Source organism: Ambystoma mexicanum, chromosome 8, assembly GCF_040938575.1.
Source record: "Ambystoma mexicanum isolate Mex_15411 chromosome 8, UKY_AmexF1_1, whole genome shotgun sequence".
Classification (NCBI taxonomy): domain Eukaryota; kingdom Metazoa; phylum Chordata; class Amphibia; order Caudata; family Ambystomatidae; genus Ambystoma; species Ambystoma mexicanum.
The window spans coordinates 133,483,219-133,506,036 of NC_090929.1; the positions used below are offsets into that span (position 1 = coordinate 133,483,219).

Here is a 22,818-nt window from a genome sequence, read left to right on the forward strand (position 1 = left end):
GTATGTGAATTCACTTGTTTCTAGAGCTTCTTTTATCTCTCACCAGATATAACACAACATCCCCAAAAACGGACAAGAACTGTCCATTAAAGTAGGAGACACGGTGCTCCTGAAGAATTTCACGAGGCGTTGTAATGCGCCTCATTTCATGGGCCCACACACTGTTGAGGCAGTCACAGAAAGGGACGGTCCGTCTGGTTCCATACACAGGACGTCAAGCCCTACAAAGCATCGACCTCACCCCAACATGTCACGACAGGGCCAATGCTACAGCAACAAGCAACGTTCCAGACAGTATTAATGCCCCAATCTTCCCGAAATTGATGATTCCCTAAATATAAGTGAACAAGAGTGTACTGGCCATCCGATGGTCAGACGATCCCAAGTCCCTGATAGCCCCACTGCAACCTTGGTATAAATTGACCAGTAAAAAGAATATTGTCCCCATACCTGGAACAATCAGCAGTCGAAAGCGATATATACGTATCTTGTACACCATTTATTGCCTTGAATGAAATATCATAAAATATTGCTACACTGTAAATGAATCTGATCATTCCGCACGCACAGTCTCACGGGTCACTACACTGTGTTAACACTGTCTTAACATTCTTCTTATTCACACATGCAGTGTGCGGCCACTGTTTATTGTTAATGTGTAGGTACTGATAGCCGGGGATATTAGCGAACGATATAGATGTTGCCTCCTATTGAACACCCTGAAGCACTATCTCATCAATTCACCCATGCTATAAGAAGGGCTACACATTTTAGACCCTGATCACCACGAATTTACTACTATGCATTCCTGGAGTATCTAGTGCAAATATACCCACAACTTGACCAGAGCGGATACCCTGTACTGCCCACACTCAGACACCGTTCCATAAGGAAGATTTGTAAACAAATATTTGCATGGGCACTGAGTGATTATTTAGTATGCAGAGCTTAAAGGTACTTACAAATACTAAAACAATAACTCTTTTTACCGCGATTTTCAGGCGGGCAACTCTATCATCTCATCAGCCACTCAATAGCGGTGTAAGTAAAGGGGAAAAAAATGACGTCTTATTAATAAAAGTCATTACAACAACTGTGTGGTTACCACTGTCAACTGATCTCTTAGCACCTGCCCTCTGGCAGTTGTACCTAGCTTTGCATGTCTCTACTGTATTCAATACTCACATTTCCCCAAGCTACAAGGACTACTGTGTCGGGTGGTACAAAAGACACTGCTGATAAGGTAAGGAGAGGTAGGCGTAGTGCTGGAGGAGAGGTAAGCGTAGAGCTGGTACAGACATCAATGGGGTTGACACATTCCTCACTGGCACTGCACACATAACAAACAACATGTGTAATAAGCACATGTCAAAAATTGGTAAGGATACAACTCAGGAGAGCTGCTATGTCTGCTCAGCAATCCAATATGCCATGAGCCCCTCCATGACATTTGTAGCGACAGAAGTACCAGTAGCAACAGCACAATGCCTCTTGTACCTTGCAATGTTCCAAACACAAGGAAGATTCCAAGGGAAAACAGCAACTCTAAGCTGGCGGTCCAAGACATTTCCTTACGAAGACAATTTTATCAAGACATTACTGATGATGTACAACTACTGGCAACACACTGAAGCTCTACGTTGCATAACTGATGGTCCAGAAAAGGGTGAAACTAAACACGTTACTTTGGTATACTTACACTGCAAATGGAGAGCAAATGATATAGGAGGAGAGCACGACTGCTGGGAACGACCACAGATTTTGGTGTATGGGAAAGTCTACAAAAAAGATGGATGGGAGGATGGAGCAGTGGGGAGCAAGGCACTGACATTAACAAAAGCAGCAGTGAACATGGTTCAAGAAGAAAATGATAAGTGCCACAAGGAATGGGGTAAAAGTGCAAGCCTACTGACTTGAGTGGATAAGAAAGACAGACCACTCACAATAATCCCCTTGATGACACCTGCCCTGTGCTACCAGCACAACAGCGATGATGATGTAGGCAAAAATGAAGGCTGCAAAAAAAGAGAGAAGGTTCTGGAAAGGGGGACCACTATTGGGCCTGTGCATCCAAAGCATATGACAAACTCCCACCAAACTGGGGAGGAATATGTTCCCTGGCACATGTCAACATACCCTCGTTGGTAGTGCCTAAGAAACATGTCAAAATAGACGACTTCCCCAAAATGGACGAAGTTAATAGTAGGAAGAAGAGATCACTGCTATCAACACAACGCCCTCAAAGTAATGTCACAAACCACAAGGAGACACTGAGGAGAGTAGAAAGAGAAGGAAATTACCTTTGGGGACGGTCAGAGACGGCACGCAGGCTATTCAGCAGGACTGCTTTTTTTTTCTCAGCACTGATGCAGCCCGAATTTCAAACTTATGCCAACACCAATTGGCTCCAGATAACGCACTGGGAGCTGATGATGACTATAAACTCAACTGTGAATGAGTTCAACACAATTAAAGAAGAATTTAGAGCAATACAACTGGTGGCACTACAGAACAGATACGCCCTGGATCTCATCACAGCTATGGAAGGAGAAGTTTGCGCAAAAATAGGATGTTCCTGCTGCACGTTCAAACCGGCAAACGACGAGGACAAGGGAACATTGTCAGAAGCAGTAGCACAATAGGCACAGATGCATACTAAAATGAAAGAAGAATCTAAGGGTACGAAGAAGGACGGGAGCTAGCTCTCATACATCTGGTCCTTGATGCCATCCTGGCTATCAGACGGCCTGAAGGTGTTAGCAGGAGGACTGATCTTGGGAACAGCATTGTTGTGTGTAATAAAGGTATGCATGGCAAAATGCAAAACAACAGCAGAAGAAGTGGTTGGAATGAAACTACTCCTGGACATGGACAGTGATCAAGAGATGGACGAGATAATCAACAAGCGAGAAAAACTAAGACAACAGATAACAGAATTAGACATGTACTCGCCTACGATGAAATTAGAGAACCCACACAATCCAAAGAATTATGTCGGAAAGTGGGTTTACTGCCGACCAGGAGGCAGATGTGTTTACATGTATTGGTCATTCGAAGATCATGTCAACTACTATGGACACTTGGCGGGAATTACAAAAGTCTTGCGCCTGATGACCAACAGAAGAAATCATAACGTTGTGGTCGACAAGTTGACCAGTGGGGGGACTGAAGAGGATAAATTGGAAACTACCTTCCATCCTGAGAGACCCCCCCCAACTGGAAGAATCACCAATGACAATATGGCCGCCGATCGCATGAACTTATACCCATCCCCACTGCTCCCACAATGGATAATTATCACAAATGATACCCTGCCAGCAGACCATACAACCCTGCAGTAATTTGGACCCTACCTAGAGTGGATGAAGAAAGGCAAGACAGTGCTGGAAAAGACTACATGGACATTATCAACTAAAACACCAAGAAGCAAGTCGTTAGAGACATCACAACGACATAGCTACGTTAGACAGGAAGCACATGTGCAGTCCGCACATTCGGGACACTCACACACCCGATCTACACGAAGAACGCACGTGTACCGCCCTATGCGTTAGAGGACAGTGACATATACATACTGACGGCAAGTTTAATATTTTGCCATTAGGTTCGCCACAGCAACGCAGAAATGCAAGGAGCCAGAAGAGCTTGTGTACGTGCTTGGAAATGCTTAAATACAACTAACCTTATGGAAGGACAGGCGCACTCAAGGGACCTGACCAACCATTACGCACACTAACCTATGGACACTATGGAGAACACATAATAGAAGCCAGAGCAGGCCTTTGGAAAATACAGTAAGCCATGATCATCTCAGAGAAGCCTAAAGCCACAAGATGCTGTGCAAGCAGAACATCCACAAGGGGAGCAGAAGCAGCCAAGGCCACAATGTTGCAAACGGCATTCCACATGCAGAGCCAAGGTAACACCGGCTGCAGCAAAGAATATTCCCTGCAAAATACAAGCTAATTCGGAGCAAATGAGCCTGCAAGAGTAGTCTCCAACCACCTGACTCGGCTGAACTGACATTGAGTCAAGGCTCGGAGGCTGGGAACGAGAAGCCATCCCATGGCTAAACAGCAGTTCGCAAAATACTTGCTAGCCTCCAGCTAGCTCGTACGATGAGAAATGGAGCACTCTCATGGCATTATTCTTCTCTTTTGTATAACGCAGACACATAGTATACATGTAACGAAAACAGGTATCTTGCGGGCTGGGAACAGAGTTTGTCCCAGGCTTGGGGGCTGCAGCCTGACCAATCAGGACACTGGGGTGTGGGGGCAGATGGTGGGGGCTATTGACCAATCACAGGGCTTACCTAATGTAACATTTTTAGAGTAGCAATTTTCGGGGATGATCCAAGTACACCACCTGACACAGCAGCATCCACTTATATCATTTCTCCACGGGTTCCTATACTGGAACTACCACTCAGTGGCCAATCCTGAGTGCTATTAGGTTTGGGGAAGGAGCCTACTGAGTGACGCATACTATGATGTCACAGGTCTACAATACTGGCCTGCAAGCCAGAATGCAGCGAGATGTGCCTGGACTTTCCTCCGTGCATATGACCCCTGTGTGTTTTATGTCTGTAATAAAACCACAGTAACTCTTTGCTTCTTGTGTAGACCTCAACCTCTTTGGGACAAGGGAAGGAGTTAGGGCCTTCCATAAGATGGGAGTCCGCGGACCCTTGGCACAGCCTCGCCTGCCCAGAAATTCCCCTAACACCACTCTCTCTGTCTCTCAGCACACCTTGGATGTCGCCAATAAGTCCCACTACCAGCAGCACCTCCTCAAAGGCACTCTCCCTTTCTCACCGTCCCCCAGAGGCTCACTGTCTCCGGAGCCCTGATTCTTTCTAGGATGAACTACTGTAATAGCCTCTTTCTCAATCTGCCTTCCGCTGCTCTCCTCCTGCTGCAACTAATCCAGAACAGGACTGCAAGAGTTAACCTTGGCCCCAGGGCCAGGGACCGTATCTCTACAGCTCCGAAATCCCTCCACTGGCTCCGGTGGCTGCAAGGATCAAGTTCAAGACCCTTTGCATTGTCCACAAGGCTTTCTGGGGCTGGGGCCTGGACTACATCCAACGCTCTCTACCTAAATACCTTCCTTCTTGAGCCCTTCACTCAGATACCTCCAACTCTCCAAGGGTCAGACGCTTCTCCAGGCAGAGACTGGGGGTAGATCTCTCTCCTCTGTAGTTGCCTCCCTCTGGAATGGCCGCCCTGCCCCTCTCAAACTTGAGCCGGACCACCTAAAGTTCCGGAAGCAGCTCAAAACCTTCCGCTTCTCCTGCTTTCTCTCCCTCTCCCTTCCATGCTTACCTGTCTTCCACTCCGACTGGTTGCTTGGCCACCGTCAAAGTGTCACTGGGTAACAGGATCTCTCTCTTGATCAGTCACCCCTGCACTGCCTCTGGGCTCCCACGCACTTAGGGGCTGTAACTCTAACATCTACAGTCCCTTGCCTACCTGCACTTACCTAGAGCTGTGCTGCACTTACTCTGAGCATTGTTGCCATGTTCCTGTCTCTCCCCTGGCACTTCTCCTCCCCCTTCCCTATGCACTTCTTATTCTCGCCCCCCCCCTTTCTCCCCTTGCACTTCTCATTCACAAACTTGCACGATCTGAATGACATAAGGCCTAGTAAGATCATTTGTCTTGTCCTCTGTCTTGCCCCCGTGTCTTGTCGCGCCTAGAAACACTTGTGTACAGGAACGTTATAAATAACTTGTATCATATCATTTCAAAAGGCAGTGGCAGATTGTAGGAATGAAGCCCAGTTCCTGGCCACTGGAGACGAGCGCTCTTGCTGCTTCACATCTAGCGCTGTGGCAATGACATCTGCAGAAGCATAATGGAGCTTCAACCCATGCACATACGTCAGAATGCACTCAGCTATGAACTCTGCTACAAACTTTCCAGAAGTCCATCTCATGGGACAGTATAAAGTACGCTCCCCCGTCTTCCTGCTGGGAATGCATTCAGCACAGTTCTGGTGTCTTTTTTGTTAAAGTACGGCCTAAGAGGTGGCACACACTTTTAGTTTCTTGACTCTTGTCGCTCCACTTTAAAAGTTACGCTAACCATGCACCCCACACTTGAATTCTCATGCCTTTCTGCCTCTGACTGCCCTTACAACACAAGCAACACCTTCACACCTCCCTGCTAAAGCAAATCCTTAATGGTCATTTAATGAGACCCTCTAAGTGGACAATTGCGCATAAGGCATATAGACTTTGTGCCTCCCCTTTGGCACTGGCTGCTTTCGGACCAGCACCTTCTCTTTGGTGTCCCATGAAAGCCATTGTTAACATCACTGTGCCCACTCCCAAAGACACTGAAATTGCTGCTACTGCCTATTCATTCCTTAATGTTCGTTTGGCATCAGCTCTCTGTGAGCTCATACAGGAATGGATGGAGTTGGGGGGAGACAAGACATTTCCCTGTATGATCAATACCACATTAAAAGATGAGCAATTACACACTACAGCATATTTCTCTCAATGGCCCTCATTACGAGTCCAGTGGTGGCCGTGCCAGTAAAACCAGCAGTCTGCCGCCGAACCCATAGTGAATTACTGGCACCGGACTTGCCAGATTTACCGGGGCATTACAACCCTGGTGGTCCGGTAAATCTGGCCCTGGCAATTCTGTTAATCCCCATTCCTGTGGAGTCTGATTGGACTCCACAGGAATGGGGATCGCGGAAACACCAGCACCATGTCGTAATTGTTTCCATGATCCCCATTCCCATCAAGTCCCACAGGACTCGATGGGAATGGAGATTAACACCATTCCGCCTCCGTGATTCATGGAAAACCGGGGTTGTAATGCCCCGGTAATTCCAGGAATCACGGAGGCGGAATGGTAATACGAGTCCGGCGGTAACCAGGCGGTTTTACCGCCGCGGTTACCGCCGGACTCGTAATGAGGCCCGTTGTCTCTTTTTAAAGTGTTCCAGCAAAATGCACACATTGTTACACTCGGGGATCTGCAATCTTTGCCCCTCCGGATGTTTTAGACTGCAACTGGCATTAGCAGTAGCCAGCCTTGTCAATGGTGGGGGACCACGGCAATTGTAGTTCAAAACACCGTGAACGTCGCAGCTTGCAGAACCCCATACAAAAGCCTGTGCTGTGGTATGGTGCAATGTGATGGTCACTTTATAACAGAGCACATTGTGATGCATGGTGATGGACTGATGCTCTTCTATATTTTTCAATGCTTCAGTCACTAAATTGGTAGTGGAGGATTGATAGCATTCACTGCCGGTGGCAGAATGCCAATGGAGCTTGGTTCGACTTTCAGCCCTGCTATGCTTTCTGAATTGCACTTTTATCAAATGTATGTTGGTGCTTTTATTTTGACATCTTCAAGCAATTAAAATACAAACAAAAACATGTAAAAAAACAACAAAGAATACAAAAACTACTCACAGCTTGTGGTAATGCAGGCATAGTATGCACACTTGTAGAAGCATTTAGGGCCAGGGCTAGGTTGGTAGACGGGTTCTGTGCACAGAAATCTTAGCTGAAAACAGACACTCCTATCAAAAGGCCCAGGGCGAATTTGAAATAATTCCTCCAGCTAGTAAACAATTCCAGTTTCAGAACTGCTTCACAACCAATGTCATTTTTGGCTTTTTGGGTAAAATAATAGTTATAATGGATTCTTCTTGCTGTGACATCTTCATTGAAATGTGCCCTATGATTTGGGCTGCCTTTTTTAATTTCATACCTTTCTTACAGTATTTTTGAGTTTTGGTGGTGATGTTTATCTTCTGCAGAGATGTTAATACCACCTGTTTGCACTTTTCACATGGAACCCAGTTTCTTTCAGGTGTGTATTGCCGGGGAAGGGGAGTTCAGCACGTAGAAGGCACCTTGAGCACTTAAAAAATAAATGGCCATTACACCATAATAACATTAAGGAGTGTAGTGCACGCGTGATGTCATTTTTCCTGTTTGTGGATTAAGCTTTGACTTTACAAAATAAAATAACAATGTAGTAAAATAAATGTTTTAGGTAAAATTGGCATTAGATGGCAAAGTGGTTCGAAATGGGATTATTATTGTAGAGTTGTAAATGTTAGCCTTTGCTTGGCTTGTCTCCTTGGCCATCACAGCTGCAAGGATAGCTGCATACTGTATTGCCCACGACACCACCCTGCATACTTTTATCCTGTAGTTCTGTAATAAGAAAATGAATACAAATCCACTTGCCAATCCAATGCCGTTCGAGTGAATCTGGCAGATGAGCGTAAACACATTCCCGTACAGCACCATGCCCTCGGCGAAGGCAAGCCTTGTGCATAGGCAGCACCATATCCATCAAGCACCACACCAAAGAGGCAGTGGAGAGAAGCAATTACTCCTCTTTGAGCATATTGGTGATGGGATAAAAGAAATAAAACAAGCAGTGGTCCCTTGATGAGACAATGGGTCTGGTATCGGGGCAAAGGGTGAATCATGCCTTGTTGAACTCTCAGTGATAGGCATTGAAGTTATGTAATTTCAAAGATGTGTCTTGATGCTTTCATTTAAGAAAAGAGTTGAACTGCATAATATGAAACATGTGTGCAATGAAATAAAATGTAGTAACTGAGAACAAATTGACTTATCATATTTTTTATAAAGCCACTAACCCGTTGTTTCCCTTTCTGTTGCAGGTCCTTTGAACGTGTGGGGCATTAGATTCTGTAAACCATTTCGAAATGTCTCTCTTGAGAAGAGCCTGGATATTCTGTATGCTTGGTACTATCGCACTCATTTCCACAATTAGCTACATGCTAACTAAACAACCCATCCTTAAGCATAAAAATCTTGCAATCGACAGCATTACACCTCTACAAGACAACAGAACCTTTATAGTTGGAGCATATTACGATAATCCAGATAAACCTACTATACGATTAATCGCAATTCTTCATCGTCGGGATGTGAAAGAACTCTACTGTTGGTTGATCTGGAGCAACTTAATGGATCTCCGGTTATTCAAAAGGTAGGTATTGATCTTCATGCCCACCATTTTGGATTCCCTTATGTGATAGCTCATCTTCTTTGCCCAGCAGTGAGCAATTGCGCTGCAAAATATGTGTCCATTCACTCATCTGAAAAAGGAGATGCTGACAAACTGCCTCTGATTGAGATCAGGAACCGTAGTCCCGGTGCATTTTCCGCTGAATTCACAGTGTGCATTTCCACGATGTTCGGAAATTCGACCAACGCTTTGCAATTTATTCAAGCCATAGAGATGTATAAACTGCTGGGTGCCCAAAAAGTCATGATCTATAACCACAGATGCAGCTCACTGATAGACAAGGTCATGAAACATTACATTGCAAAAGGAACTGTCAAAGTGATACCCTGGCCAATCGACTTGTACCTTGACGTTTCGACAGCATGGCATATTAGAATGGATTCCCGTTCAAAAGACTTGGGCTATTATGGACAATTGGCAACACTAAATGACTGTCTCTACAGAAATATGTATAAAAGCAAGTATGTGGTACTCATTGATATAGATTAAATTATTATGCCCAAAAAACACCAGAATTGGGCAAGCATGATGGCGAATCTCCAACAGAAACACCCAAAAAAGAGTGTCTTCATCTTTAATACCATGTCTTCCTCAACAATGTGTATGACTCAACTTTCAATCTGTCAGCTTGGAATGCCATACCGGGAAATAACATTCTGTTGAATGTTTTCCATGAACCAAAAACTAACTATAGTAATAAACTGATTGTCAATCCCCGTAAAGTAATATAGATTTCTGTTGACAAAGTCGTGAAGGGCTATGAAACATCGCTTATGGTGAGTAGAGACATTGCAATCCTGCACCATTGTAGGGCACCGCAACAACCCGAATTACCAAAATCATCCTTAATTAGAGATACCACTATCTGGAGATACAGTGCGTCTTTAATCAATCGCTTAATGACAGCTCATTATTTGGAATCTTTCAATTGTATTAGTATTGCTGGAGTGATTCTCATCTGATAGTGCCAAAGAAAACAGGCGGCTCACCCTCATGGGCTGTGGATGCTGTGGCAGAGCAGGGGAAACAGGGACAGTGACTAAATGGAACAGAAAGTAGAAAAAGGGAAAAACACAAAAAAGCAAATTCAAGAACAAGACATTGCTACAGAAAAGGAACTTTGTTTAGAGACTGTTTTGTCTACATTCCCAAATATTGTGAACACTGAAGAAAATGTATTTTTTTCGGACAGTACTATGAAGCGTAAAGCTATAGCGATACACTCTCACCTACAAGGACATTCTATGGTCTCAAAACAAATCTTTAATCAATGTGTTTTTGAGATGCAATGCAGGTAAACGTTTGCATGTCTAATTAGGTTGCCTTTGATCATCTTGAAGTAGCAAGGTTTGCTACTGTTTGTTTTCCTTGCAATGTGTATATAAAGTAGAAAACAGATAGCCAGAGAATGACCTCCTTGCTGGCAAAGTCAAGAAGCATTTAAAAGCGGTGCTATTTTAGAGTCATGTCTGCATTTTAATTTGTATTGTAGCCACTATGATCTGCTATGGATTTTGGTATTAAATTGTGTTTTCTGATCCAAGCATCAACTTGGCTCTTCAAGTCTTTTTTTGGGCAACACTCTTTTTAATCAGGAACCTCCAGTAATGTGTTCTTTCAGTAGTTGAATCCGTATGTGTTTTCATAGATTGAATTATAGTATACTTTTATAATACATGGCAGCCTGCAATATTTGTATAAAAGCCTGGAAACAATGTTCTTATTACAGGGTAGTTGTGACATCATAACTGACCTGTATAAGAAAATTACATCACAACCGCTCTGTAATCAGTTATTACGCTTCATTTGTCACATTACAATGCCTGCCTGCAGATTGCGCCAGTAAAGAGCACAACTCCAGCTTTTCAAATTCTGTGCTTGTAAAATACTTTTCTGTGACACTTTACAAACAGTAATTGACAAGGGTGCTTATGGTAGATTGTTTAATGTGTGCACTTCTGGAGTTTAATACATGTGAGAAAGAATCAGCGTGTTTTCACTTATTTTAAAGCACAACATGAAAAGTGTATTTCTATTATTTTATTAAACTGCTCAAACTACTTTTCTGCAGCACATTACAAGCTGCAAGTTAGCGTTTTTAAATCCAAACAAATTCTACCTTAATTATATGGAATGGCAAATGGAAGATATCTTACATTAGATTAAACAAGATGCCAGATAATAAAGAAGATGGCAGTGAGTGGCCATGTATTATAAGTTATAAAATACCCCCTACTGTTTGTAAAAAGGATATTTGCAAGTCACCTCGAAGATCCATGGCCTCGTTCCTCCATTTGGTCACAAAAATCCTCAGTGACTTAATATCCTTATGGCGTACACTAGGGGGAACTTTATCCCATATATAATGTTGTCCGAGTATTGTATAGATTGTGTATCTCGATCATGTATTTGTTGTAATAATTTCAATGGATTGTGTGCACCCTTTTGAAATAATCTGCATTGATTGAGCATTTACAGTAAGCAAAGAGTCCAGAATACAGCCTTTTTTCACATTTAAACAACTGAAATGCAAGATCACAAAGAAACCATCAATTAAGTGAAACGTTTATTTTTAACTTGACAAGTGTGATGATGTCACCTACACATTGCCATTGAGGGGAACCTTGTAAGTGTGGGACTAAGGGGAAGCCATCCACCAAGGGAATTGGGCCCCCAGTGGTGGTAAATGGTGGTCCCTCAACAGAGATCCTTCAGTCCTCATTCAGGCATGCTGCCTAGGTCAGGAATCAAATCTCATGTCATCCAGGGGGGAGATGCCTTATCACTAAAGAGGGATAGAGGGGAGGCTCTCCGCCACCACTGCAGGGCCTAAAAGGGTGAGAGAATCCCCGGCAGGGATTTTGGTGTGAAGCGGAGAGAGGTCGGTCCCTGGGCGGCCTGCCCGAAACACTGCACCGGTGCGGAGGGCCCCTTCCTAAGAAATCACCCAAAATCACCCGAACACCTAGGAGAGCGGTGCGGGACATGGTTAGCAGTGCTGTCACCCCCAGCAGAGTGCACCGTGTGCCCTAGACCCCGGGCGGCGACTCGCGCCCCGGGATCGCAGGCCCTAGAGAGGAGGCTGGAGAAGATCGGAGGGAGCTGGGCCCCCAGCTGCGCACGCATAGGAAACGCAGAGACCAGACACCGAGGGAGGCTTCACACCGGAAGCAACCCCTCGTGAGGAGCTCCTGTGTCGGAGTGCTCACTGGAGCACGGGGCCGCGTACCACAGAGCCGCGTAACACGGAGAGGGAGACGGGGGCACTCCGGAGAGCAGTAGAGAAGAGACGAACATTGGGCCAGGTGAGGGAGGCTCACCAGACATCCGTCGGCCCCCGGGCAGGACGAGCGGGCCCCTCTCCCTCTGAGTCCCACACGGGTCGAGCTCGGGCCCTGGGAACACGCGCCAGAAGCGGCGAGAGGTGAGGAGACGGCGGAAGGGAGCCGGGCCAATGGGAGCGCAGGGAGGAAAACTCCCCTCCGACCATATCCAGCTGGTGCCATAAAGCGGACCCGTTCCGGTCTTGGGGTGGGGCCTGGGTGGCCTTGCACAAAGAGCAGGGGATACGACCCCCTGCCCATGACGCGGCCACCCACATGACGCTGCAGTGAAGCCAGAGAGCCCCGCACCGGAGCCCCCCAGCCCCATCCACCTAGTGACATATCGCGGACCCGCTCCTGTCCTGTGACACTCATAAGGGGGCTCATCACCGTCTGGGCCGACGCTGGAGCGCGCCTAGACACCCCCTACACACAGAACCCCAAGGAGAAAGGTGAGGAGAGGGGTGGCTGCTGCCCCAGCAGTACAATGGACTCTTGAGACCACCAGTGCAGTCCACGCAGTGCAAGTGGATTACACACAGCAGGCCTTAAAACGCCCGGCGGCAGTAGCAGAGATGCTCCCGACCAGCGCCAACACCGGGGAGAGGTAAGGAGCGGGGGTGCAGGCTGGGAGAGTGCCCCCTCCTTGAGACCAACAACAACACCCAGGAGGGTACTGACCCCCCCAACTGGGCCCTGCCACCACCTCGGCCGATGCGGGAGCGCGCCCGGGGCCCCCCGCCCCCTCTCCCCTGCCATTAAAAACATGACTATCTGGAGGTACCCCACACTTTGTGATTGGCGCCTTTTGTGCCCCGCTGATCAGCCCCAGCTTGGTGTTTGGGGACACTATCATGCCCAACCACACGGAATACCGCTAGGAAAACCTAATCGGACGGGGCTATCCCTAGCAGAGACCCACGAAAACAAGTGTCAAGAGGCCCACACGGAGTCTCAACGGGGAGTGAACCTGATGCCCGGGATTAAAGGAAAAAACCCCCACACAAGAACCAAGACACCGGCGAAAAACCAAAGTTGTCTGCTAGAAAGCTGCTGTAGCACAACACAACAAAGTGCCCCCCAAGAACCTCCGGACCAGGAAGAACCAACGACGCCTAACAATTCTGATATGGCTATAAATAAGGAAGAACTGCTTGACTGCCTTAGGGGCATGGAATCCAGGATAACAAACACACTCCAGACCCAAATAGAAACCTACGGGACACCATGCAACACTGCTTCAGCAGCATCCTGAACGACGCCCCCCCCAGAGAGATTTGAATTTGACAGAATCCACAGAGTGGGCCCCAAAAGGAATGAACCAGGAGTGAGACCTAGAGATGTTCTTATTGCCATGACCTCCTATAGTCTGAAAGAAGACATCTTGACAGCCGCACGTGCCCACAAAGAACTAACAATCAATGGAGGACGAATCCAACTGTACCAGGACCTAGCGTTGATCACCCTACATAAAAGGAAGCTTATGCAACCGATCACAAAAGCATTACAAGCCCAACAAATAGCTTACAGATGGACATTCCGCTTTGGACTAGCCTTCCCCTGGAAAGAGAAACAAAGAAGGATCAGTACATGCGAAGAAGGCCTTTCATTAGTACAAATTGAGGAAGAACAAAGCCAAACCGAAACTAGCCCACAAAAGAGCGCACCCAGCAGCCAAAATAACCAATGGGAATGGTCATCCGAGAGGAAAAGAAGATCTAATAGAGAAAAGAAACTGGCAGGCCCCTTCAAATATCACGAACGAAACACCCTGAAGAAGACACTAAACAAAGAAGCAACTGGAAGAGAAACCGAGGAAACACCTGACCACAGCAGGTGGGCCACCTCAAACTAACCCAAACAAGACACACCAAAAGACAGAAGCAACAAACATATTACATACAAAAATGGCAGATACACTGATCGTATCGCTAAATGTACAAGGGCTGAACTCCCCCGGGAAACGACGTGCGATTCTCAACAGGCTCATGAAGATGCCTGCAAAGGTAGTGCTCCTCCAAGAAAACCACCTCTTGAAAACGGATGAAAAAAGAATGCGTAACAAGGCATTCCCACAACAATACTTCGCCTCCAGCGGCTCGAAAACAAAAGGGGTCGCAATACTGCTAACTAAGGGACTGAACTTCCGAAAACAACGGATGATTAGTGATAATGAAGGGAGATACCTGGGAATCAAAGGAACTATAAAAGGGAAGACCTACACAATCCTGACGATATATGCTCCTAACGACAAACAAGACCGATACATCACAGATCTCCTGCTGAAAATAGGGAGCTGGTGTGAAGGCCAAACAATCATAGGAGGGGATTCAACTGCATAATGGACCCTAACCTCGACAAAACCCTCCCCCCTACAGCAGCCGACCAGAGAAACAGACAGGCGCTGGGAAAGTTCCTCAGAGAGCTAGAAGTAATCGAGACCTGGAGCTTCTTCCAAGGAGACACGAGAGAATACACTCATTATTCTGGGGTACACAGAGGATACTCCAGAATAGACATGATCCTGGTGTCAGCAACTCTAATCCCCCAAGTGACTAAGGTGGAAATTGGAACAATATATTACAGACCACGCCCCAGTACTAGTTAGCCTGGAAATAGACGGAGGGGAAAATAAGCAACGCCCACTGTGGAGACTCAACAAACTGATCCTGCACGACCTAGTGCTTAGAGCACACATGGAGGAAACCATAAACAACTATTTCAAAGAGAACGACAACGGCGAGGTTGACTGGAAAACAGTCTGGGATGCGGGGAAGGCCGTAATCCGGGGAGAATTCATGGCCCAAGCGTCAGTATACTGTAGGGAACGGAGGATGGAACTAGCCCTAAAAGACGCAGAGAAAAATCACAAGGCCCGACAAACGCAGAAATCCTGGCGAGAGCTAAAGAAGTTTTGTGCCCAACTATTAAGTCACACTGCGGACGTGGTGGCACAGACGCTGCTGAACACGAAACAATTATACTACGTCCACGGTGGCAAGGCAAATACATTTCTAGCGGCCAAATTAAACAAACAGAAATCCCGTAACTATATAGTTGCCTTAAGAAATGAAAAAGGAGATAAGATCACAAAAGAGGAAGAGAAAAGAGAAATAATGGTCCGATTCCATGAAGAACTACTACAGGGAATAAACCTAAACGCGACAGACCAAAAATCCTACCTACTGGCTACTAATCTACCCCAAATCTCAGACAAGGACGCAGAAATCCTGGGGAGGCCATTCACAGCTCAAGAAATCAATGAGGCTATCTCTTCACTACCAAGGAACAAGACCCCGGGTCCAGACGGCTTTGGAAATGCCTGCTACAAAATATTCTGAACGCAACTACTGGGACCCCTCACCCGACTCTTCAACACAATTAGAGACACCGGATCGATCTCCTCAGATATGGCAAGATCCTCCACGATCCTTGCGCTGAAACCAAACAAAGATCCCACCGAATGCTCAAGTTACCGTCCGATAGCACTCCTAAACACGGATACAAAGCTATACACAAAGATATTAGCGAATAGGCTATCACAGATCCTTCCAGATACCAAGCAGGTTTTGTCAGGGGACGACACACCCAAGATAACGTCAGAAGAGCCATAGATGTGATCGAATGCGGGAGACGGACAAACCAGAAATTTGCAATAGCTGCCCTGGAAGCCTCACGCCTCACGGGCTTTCGACAGCTTGGACTGGGAATATCTACGATGATCCTGGAGAAATTCGGATGCGGGACACTATTCAGCAGGATGATCCTGGCAAATTTTCAATGTACATCTACATCATTTCGGATAAACCCCTGCGACTCTAGACAAGTGGAGATACGGAGGGGTACGCGCCAGGGCTGCCCCTATCTCCACTAATATTTGCAATGGCTATGGAACCGCTAGCAGCAAGATACAGAGGAAACCCCGACATAAAAGGAGTGCAAATCAAGGAGACCCCACAGAAAATAGCACTATATGCTGATGATGTGATGCTCTATATGGGAGACACTACGAATACACTACCGAAAGCCGTAGAGACACTGGAAGAATTTGCCACCATATCTGGATTTTCAATCAACTACAATAAATCAAAGGCACTAAACATAACTTAAGACGCAAATACAATAAACTGCATGAAGCAAAGATTCCCCCTGAGATGGTAGGAAAAAAACGCTAGAATACTTGGGAGTTCACCTGGCAAAGAAATTTGAGGACTTATATAAATCAAACATCCCCTCTCTCTGGAAACAACTAAAAGCGGACCTGCTGAGATGGGATAATCAGGAATTATCGTGGTTCGCCAGAATAGCAGCGGTAAAGATGACCCTTCTCCTCCGCCTTCTATACGTGACGAGTTCAATACCCGCGAAGATCCCATCACAGATAATCAAAGAACTTCAAAACGCAGTATTTAAATTCATATGGGTGAAAAAGAGACCCAGAATACAGAGACGCATACTGACCCGTCCCCCGCTCCTGGGAGGCCTGGGGGTCCCGGACCTGGGCAGATACATCATGGCAGCGCACTTGGCCCCCATTCTCCAGTGGGCTAACCCAGACGACATCAAAGGATGGAGAGCCATAGAACAAGCACCCACACAGATCCCGATAACAGCGCTCCTAGCACTGAACCCCAAGGTCCGCGAAGCAGAAGGAAAACTACTAGGAGCTACTAAAACAGCCCTGAGTAGCTGGGACAAAGCCATGCAAATGAAAAAGATCATACGAGAACTGGGTCCACTATCCCCAATAGCACATAACATCGACTTCACCCCAGGCCTGAAGAAGAGTTTCTGGAAAGGCGCGGACAACCTGACACTGCAGGACATATACCAAAACAGCGAACCAATCCCATTCCTAGAATGCAAAAAGAAAATCGATCTAGGGGAAAATGAAAGGTTCAGGTACACGCAAGTACGACACTGGATCTCCCATCCCTCAGTGAAAAGAACGGGAACGAGAACCCTAACAGGCTTGGAACTAACAATGCAAGAAGGTGAACCAAAGAAGGGGATATCTAGAATCTACAGACTGCTCGATGGAGCACAACCAACGGACAACCTAAAATATAAAGAGAATTGGGAAAAAGATGTAGGTGAACCAATAACGGAAAGAGTGTGGGACCAAATATGGACAAGAGCTCACAGATCCTCCAAATGTACAGCAATTAAAGAAGCTCGATATAAATTATCCTACAGATGGTACATGTCCCCCCACAGACTACACAAAATAAACCCAGAATATCCCCCAAACTGTTGGAAACAATGTGGAGGGAGAGGAGATCTATTCCACATGTGGTGGACATGCCCCAAAGCAATTACCTATTGGAAGGAGATACTGGGACACATCAAACACATTACTGGCAGAGACTTACCACTATCACCTAAGGTGGAGTAGAGGCAAAGGGAATATACGCAGCATCGGGGCATATATCCACGCTAATAACACACTTACTATCAGCAGCACGAATAACATTAGCACAAAGGTGGAAAAGACTAGAGGGCCCGACGACACCATGGTGGTGGATGAAACTATGGGGAGTAATGGCAATGGAGAAGGTAACTGCCATAAGAATAGTAACATATCAGAGATACCTATCCATATGGTCCCCTTTCAGAGACTTTGTTGGAGACAGGGAAGCCCATTTCTATAAACCAAGGACCCTCAGAAATATATCGATCACTTAACACCAGAACAGAGAAAGAGATAGTGAATCAGCACGACGAGAAAAGAGAACATGGAGTGAAAAATAAAGGGGAAGAGGGAATTAACTGTGTAACATCTACACCCAAGAACTTATGTATGAAAGAAATAGTCACTGCAGAGACGCCGGTCCACTTGCAAAATTTGTAGCTGGGAAGGGAGGGAGGAATGAAGTTAAGAATGAAACGATAAAACTGGGAGATACCTATTGTAGACTCATACTATCAAAAGTTAACACTCTTGCACATTTTTTGAAAGTCAAAATATTTTTACCTTTTCAAAACTGTTACAAAAGTTATAAAGGGACAGTGGGGAGGAGGGAGGGATGATGATTTACAGATGAAGAAATTGGAGACAATTTACGCAGCAACGGGTGACGTTAACCCTGAATAGAAAGTTGGTCTATGCATTATGACAACAAAGTGTAACGATCATATGTTGTAATTGATTATGTCTCCATTGAAAAATAAAAATGGTTAAAAAAGAAAATAGAGGGATAGAGGACTGGAGGGACAGAACACATGAGAAAGAACTATTCCCTCAGGAAGGCACCATGAGAAAATCAGCCCCTGAAAATGTGTTAAGTTCAGATACCGCAAGCAGGATTTGTATCAAGCCACTTGGGTGGCATTCATGGTCGCAGGTATAGAGGGGGGGTGGGAGAACAAGACCCGCTGTGAACTGTAGCCACATTAAGATCCTACAGCAACAATGGAAAACACACAGAATAACACTCCCACTCATATTTTTTATTGTTGCATCACCTGATTATTTTTTACATTGCTAGATTAATTGCAGCCCTAATTTCACATCACTAGATCAATTGTCGCCTTGCCTCAATTTTTGTGCAACTATAATTTGCTCTTTTGGCTGCCATGATTACGTTTTTTGTTGCTAAATTAATTATTGAATGGACAGATTAAGAGCCACACCATTTGACACATTTATTCATTGCTAGATTAACTGTTGTGCCGTTAGAGCACTGTTCCTAGCAGTGGTAGATATAATCTACCTCTTGATTTGCTGTTCGCCAACTGAGCGTCACCCCTGGGATATTTTGCTCCCTGTCACCCACCATGAGCACAGGCGCCTACTGGCCAGACCAATCCCACAAAGGTAAGTTAACATCCCCTATACCAGATTGTCTCAGAGTGGTTTACTTTACAGAATGTCTATATCCATACTGGCCCACCACACAACATGACAACATCATGCCTAGTGAATGAAATGATAGCAGTTTCCAATTGGAAAAGGGGGACAGGAAATCTAAGGAGGAGTCCTTCATAATGCCCAGAAATCAAATGGCGAGAAACAGTATCAGTAGTGCTTACCACAGTGGATCTTCCTTTTCCTTTTCCCTCACCAAATCTTGCCTTCAGAATATAGCCAGGAACCTGGCTATTCAACTAACCTTAGCATGAGACCAGCAGAACCCAACCAGCAGACACCCATTCATGGTATCCTCAACCTAAGGGAAGCCTACCCTTCTAAGGTATACAAACTTACATTGACCCCACATGTAACTCATTAGCAAAGGACTATTGGAGAGCCCATTCGGATGGGGGTCCATGCAACCTTAATGGAATCGACCCAACACGTCATGCAAACATACCACAAATGCACACCCAACACTTTAGCAAAGGACTGCTGGAGAAGAGAATCATTCGCGATGAACTCCATGCAATCAAACCAATCCCTCTGCAAACATGAAACAAGCCACTGTAATTATGTCCCCAATGCTGCCCATCTATTTTGTTCCTGGATGGCGCCCAGACCAGTTTCCTATCCTCCTCACCCTCTATTCCATTAACAACCCCCACCTCCCTCCTCCTTACAAGGCCACCCCTAGCAATTCCACCAAAATGGCAAGAACACTTTGCATTCTTTATATAAGCGCCCAGGGAGAGGCGTGGCCAATCCGGTGTCCTGGGATGCAGGGCTGCATCTCTGGTAACAGCCCAAGTTCTACAATCATCCTCCCCCCCACACCCCTTCAGCCTACCCACCCCCTGAGGGACATGCCACCATCCCCAGTGGAAAATGTTTCCAGTCCCTTTTCCCACCTCCCTCGGCAGGTCTGTAAGGTCCCCTTCAGCCACCTAACACCATGAAGATAGACAATGTCCCTTTTCTATTTCCCCTATGCCCCTTTCTGTTTGTAGTGTTTCTAAGTGGAATCACCTTACGTTCTTAGCATGAAACCAGTTCACCATGAAACAAAAAGTCAAGCATCAGCACCCCGGAGGTAGCCACATTGCGCTTATAGCATTAACACCTGCATTCACAGGTGGGCTTTCCCATCACTGGCTCTGGCTGGCAGGTCATCAATGGTTAAGCTGCATGCAAATGCATGTGTTAATATCACATTATATCACATATATAATCCACCCTGTTTTTCTTGTTGAGTTCATCACCTACGCTCAAAAGGATTTTTTCACACTACTCTAACCATAGCACCTGGGAGGAGAGATTATAATGTCAGAGAAGACTTTAAGCAGGGATGCTTCACTATTCAAAAAGAGGCTTGAGCAAGAGGGAAGACCTTCCAATTATACATGGGCTTAGACCTGCCTAATCCTAGTCACCACATTCAAAGGGTACATCATTGTGACAAAGTTACAGGCCTCGGAAAGGAGAGCCTGGAAAGCAGGGCATGTAGGTAGAAGCCTGGAGTGTGAGGGCAAACGCACAGCATCACTTCTGCAAGCCTTACCTGTCATAATGATTCAGTCGTGCACTGGAGAGCAAGGCCTACACTATGGGGATTTCCTGCAGCAACACTCTAGAGGATCTGAGATGGCTATGAGTCATGGACTGTAGGGGGCTGGACCATGCTGTTGGAGCCATTCATGATATCGATGAAGGCCAGACACTCTTGGAAGCATATGGACCGGTGGAGAAGAGATGGGTGCCCTGGGTGGAATTCTAGGCTGTAGGCCCACGGACATTGTGGGTGGTGGCCCAATAAAGCAGAATAGCCGTATCTGGACGCCCGCTTGGACAGACTCCCTCGATTCTGATAGGGGTGGACCTGGGCAATCAGGAAATAGCCCAGACCATTGAGTGGGCAGAAGACTGGCAAACATTCCAGAAAGGATTGCAGGGAGGCTGCAGGGGAAGAATGAAAACGGGAGTAATCCGGAAACCAGGAGTAATCCGGAAACCAAGGAGGACCTGAAAAGAGCACCAAACTGAAAACGACTATCCTCTCCATCCCCACCAGGTGACCAATCAAAAACCAGCTGGCCATACAAAGAGGAAAAGATCGAATTAGAGTTTGTTCGGTATCCCGATAAGAGAAGGAAACTGCAGAGCAAGGAGACCTGGATCCAGCAGGACAAGGAGGCTGTGGTGCTTCCCCTTTAAGGACTACAGCACGCGGCGTAGTGATGTTGCACTCCGCTGCGTACACTATAAATAAAAGGGGCGTGCCCGGCGGCGACACTGCGGCCGGGGAGCCCAAACACTATGGACGCCTGACGGCTGAGTCTGTGGGTGTGCTGGGGGGCTCACAGCCATCGCAAGGAGGTCCAAACCAACCCCAACAGTGGCGACGAGTCCAGTTGCCGGCCCGGCGGTGATGTTTGCTGCAATTTTTGTCCCGATCGAGTGACGGATCTCACTCGTTCCATACCACGGGCTGGCTGGCCACCAGGCAGCAGCGGCCATTTTCATATTTAGGCCTAGGATGATCGTGGAGCTCTGCCCATTCTTACCTAAAAGACTGGACATTTTTCTACTTTTAGGCGCTTTTCACCGAGTGAAGGTGAGGCACTGGGGAAAGCTTGCTGTTCCATCACATCCACCCCAGGCCTCCCTGGCTCAATTTTTGGAATGCTCATTTCTGGATTCTGGGCCCACCTGTGTTGCTGTGTGGGTGCTTCATCATTTTACCTTGCTGTGAGTTTGGAGGACATTTGCTAAACCTTGATATTCTCCATGGTGATGTAGCTGATCTGGATGCTGCCACGCTGCTGGGACTCCATTGTATTCTGTGTCTTGGTGAGGATCTGCTGCACCTGGAGGCCCGTTCCAAGCCACGTCATTGTGGTGAGTTGCGGCCCCCACCACACCAGAGTGGGGGCTTGTGCGCTTTAACCCATGAGCGATCCAGCCAACCCAGACGGTGGTCAAGCAGTGGCTCAACAGCAGCCCCCGTCCCAGTTCCCACCAGTGCTGGGGCATGTGCCAGTACCTCCAATCATGGCCCAAATTAGGTCCCCAGCGGCGCTCCAACCCATCCCTGAATTCGATGTATCTGATGTCTCTGATGAAAGCACTGGGTTGACCGCCTGGACATGTACTACAGGGCTACCATGGAGACCAATGACGACAGTAAGTTAGCAACGCTGTGGTATGCCGCAAGGCCTGCTGTGCAAGAAATATTTGAATCTCTCCAGCCTGCTGATGGCTCCTTTGATGCTGCAAAGACAGCTCTCCGCATTCACTTCCTTCCCTTAACCAATGCGGACTATGAACGCTTTGTGATGTTCTCAGCTCGCCAGAAGGAGGATGAGACGCTGGACACTTTTTATGGCCGTCTCAGGCGTCTGCCGCTGGCGTGTGCATGGGGCGACCCCAATGATATGATCAGGACCCTGCTCATTCAGGCGTGCTCATTAGTGAAGCTGCAAAGAAATGTGCTGAGGGAACCTGGGACCACCATGGCTTGCATCTTAGAGCTGGGTCGCTGCCAGGAGGTCTCGTAAGCACGTGCGTCCAAGATGGAGGCGGGCACACGTCCTGTGAA

General features: G+C 46.6%; 1 pseudogene; it reads left to right on the plus strand.

The window, feature by feature from the left end:
- Window positions 1-8,790: 8,790 nt before the first annotated feature.
- Window positions 8,791-9,707, plus strand: LOC138471455 (glycosyltransferase family 92 protein F49C12.5-like; annotated as a pseudogene).
- The last annotated feature ends 13,111 nt before the right edge of the window (window positions 9,708-22,818 follow it).